This window comes from Pleurodeles waltl, chromosome 2_2, assembly GCF_031143425.1.
Source record: "Pleurodeles waltl isolate 20211129_DDA chromosome 2_2, aPleWal1.hap1.20221129, whole genome shotgun sequence".
In the NCBI taxonomy this organism is placed as follows: domain Eukaryota; kingdom Metazoa; phylum Chordata; class Amphibia; order Caudata; family Salamandridae; genus Pleurodeles; species Pleurodeles waltl.
Window position 1 is genome coordinate 122,035,651 of NC_090439.1, and position 3,266 is coordinate 122,038,916.

Below are 3,266 nucleotides of genomic sequence, written 5' to 3' on the forward strand. Positions count from 1 at the left end.
ATGCAGGAGGGTTTACAGGTGCTAAAAGAGGCAACTCCGGCTCTAGTTTTTTCACTCTAGAGATGGAAAGAATTCCATGAGCATGTAGCAACTAATGACTGAAGTGGACAATAAGCCTTTTCTTTCTTACAAACAGATCGTTGAAAGACTTTATTTCAGAAGCAAACAAGTAACCAGGTATGACACCAATACAATTTAAGGGAAGGCATACTATAGAAGTTCACCTCCGACTGCCTGGAGCAGTGTTAGCTTCGGTAAGAAGTAAAGTGCTGGGTAGATGTTTTTAAATCAGTCAGATTTTCCTAAGCTAAAGGCGAGAAGAGGCCAAAGCATCATCATCAACACGAAATACAATTGTGTACAAAGGAGAGACAGCTTTATGGGCGCAGTGCACAGTGATGATGTAATCAGGACTTGGATTGCAGAGCATTGTATATCAATCAGACAACATCTTTACTCTGCAGGATTGAATATAAGGACTCCCCACTGGATCATTGACAACCAAAGTAACTATGGAAGCAACACTACATTCAAATAAAGCAGTAGCATGCTGGAACAATGTATTGGAACTCTTTCTCCAGAGTACTATTCAATAAAAAACCTATGTAAAACCAACTGAAGCATGGCCATAGAACCAAGAAATAGCCAGTCATAAAGCTCTGGAGATTCTGTGCAGGGTCGACAAATTTTCTGTCGATCAGTAGTCCTTTTCCCTTAGATTTCTGTTGTGTCATTCATGTAAATCACTGTCTTTCCACAGTAAAGTCCAAAGCATGTTGGATAATTATTGACAGCCATGGTCAGCGCACCTCCCAGCAGCACAGAGCTCTAAACTTTAGATAGAAGATCCTATTAACTGAAGCCAAAAACTCCTCTCAGTAGGAAAATGGAAATGTGGGACAAGATTCTCGACAGAGAAAATGTTGTAGGCACCACCCTGAGCACAAGGAAGGACATCAGAAAGAGGTGAAACAACCTCAGGGGCAAGGTCCGTTCCCTGATCTCCATGCAACTTCTGCAGTCCAAGAAAACTGGTGTCGGCCCTTCCACTGCCTCATTACATCTCTTTCCCTGGGAGGAGAAGGTCTTGTCTATCCTGCGTCCTGAGGGCTTGACATGAACACCCAGGGGAGTGGAGTCTGGTAATTCACAACACTGACAATGTCACCAAAATGCTGTCATGGAGGCTCATAGTGCCCTTTTTGCCTCATTTACTGTTACTCAACTCCCCACCCCGGTGTTCACCTTTCCAAAGAACTCTAACGGGCAACTCACATTTTAAGTGTACTCACTTGGGGAGATGACCTTGGTATAGTGTGTGCAGGACAGGGATTGGCATATATCCAACTCCCAGCATGCACTAGTCCTGTAACTCCAAACACTAGCACTGTGTTCCGTTCTCCAAAATACCCCTGTTTGGCAACTCATTCCCAAAAGAAGTTTACTCACTTGGGTGATTCTATTTGTCAAGTATTGGGGAGTAGTGAGAGTGACCTGACTGCAATTCCTAGGAGGCACTGTTTCTCTAAATCCAAACACCAGTCCAGTGTTCTCTCCTCCAAAGACCCCTGTGTCTTAACTCTCTATTGAAGTGTGCTCACTTGGGATGATGATATTTGTATAGAGTGTGAAGTACAGGATTTTACATGACTGCAACTCCCAGGAGGCTCTCCTACTGTCACCCAAACTACCAGTTCAGTGTCTTCTTCTTCAAAGACCTCTGTTTGGTAATTTACACATGAAGTGTACTCACCTGGGTGGTGGCATTTATCAAGTGTATGAAGTAGAGGTGTTCTCATGCCCAAATACCCCTGTGTCTTAACTCTCAAATGAAGCTTACTCATCTGGGAGGATAACATTTGTATGGTGGTGAAAAGTAGAGGGAGTGACCGGAATGCTAAACTCAATAGGCCCTGTGTCTCTGACTCCAACCACAAAATCACTGTTCACTTGCCCAAATCTATCTATTTATGATCACTCAATTGAAGTTTACTCACCTGGGAGGATAACATTTGTCAAGTGTGTGTAGTATGGAGAGTGGTATGACTGCAACTCCCAGGAGGCACTTTTGTAGTAACTCCAAACACAAGGACAGTGGTCACTGGTCCAAATACCCTTGCCTGCTAACTCTCAATTGAAGTTAACTCACTTTGGAGGGACCAATATACAGGTCATGCTCAACTCAGAAATGTGTCTGGCCACCTAGCTCCATCTTGACCAACTAACCCTAAAACTATTGATGACAGGAAGGACAGCTTACCCAGTGTGTAAAGCAATTATCCCAAAGGCCTCAAGATGCCCTACCAGAATGGTTTTGGCAGCAGACACATCCACAATGCACCAGGCACATGACTCCAGTCACATATAAAACATAGTCCTGGGTCTGCCTGTGTAACAATCAACTAGACCTAAAAATGGCCAAAGACATATCTTGCCAACCCACTGTTTTTCCAACACTGTGGTAAGGTGGCATTCTCAGGCCCTCCTACCAAGGGCTAATGATCTGACATTTTAGCAGCTGCTTGACTTAGATGGAATTGACATGCTTCACAAATGTCATGTCAATACAATCAATATCATGGTTACTTGCCACAATAAGATTAACTGCAAAATAACTTTGTACAAGGTCTATGTTTAATGTAGTACTACATTGTTCGAGGAGGATGTCACAATACAACCAGTAACATTGTATCTTTCATATCAACAGGTCGAGCATCCAGTGGGCACACAGAGGACACAGAAGAGACTGCCACTACCCCCTTGGATGAAGCCGTCAGTGAAGAAGATACTCCTAGATATCTGGATGTGGAGGACGGTTCTGGCCCTTCTAGGCAACCTGGTAAGACACCAACAGTGAGTCTCATTGTGGCCACCCAGTTTCCTCAATATCACAGGCAACCATTCGCCTCCCATCTTTTGTACCAAGTGCAGTGTCAAACATCTTGTGCTCACCCACAGTCCTGGATCCTGAGTTGCAGCCCAACACTTCTGTCAAAGAGGGTCCAGGAACCAGTGGGACAGGGAACACTATTGCAAGCGCACAGGCCAATGGGGGTAGGATGCATGTGAGGGATGCTGTGAGGGATGCTGTGGGCCAGTAGAGTGAAGCTACTTGGGCTGCTCCTAGCCAGGTCACCATCAGCCATGTTTTGGGGGTCTATCCGGAGCCCCAAGGCATGATGGGCCAGGTAGTAACCAAACTTCAGAAAATAACACAGCTACAGATGGACCTGCACAGGGAAAAGCGTGAACAATGGGAGGCTCAC

The 3,266-nt window shown here is 44.9% G+C and overlaps 1 pseudogene; it reads right to left on the bottom strand.

Moving 5' to 3' along the window:
• Positions 1-210: 210 nt before the first annotated feature.
• LOC138273056 (JNK1/MAPK8-associated membrane protein-like) lies at positions 211-798 on the bottom strand (annotated as a pseudogene).
• Positions 799-3,266: the final 2,468 nt, after the last annotated feature.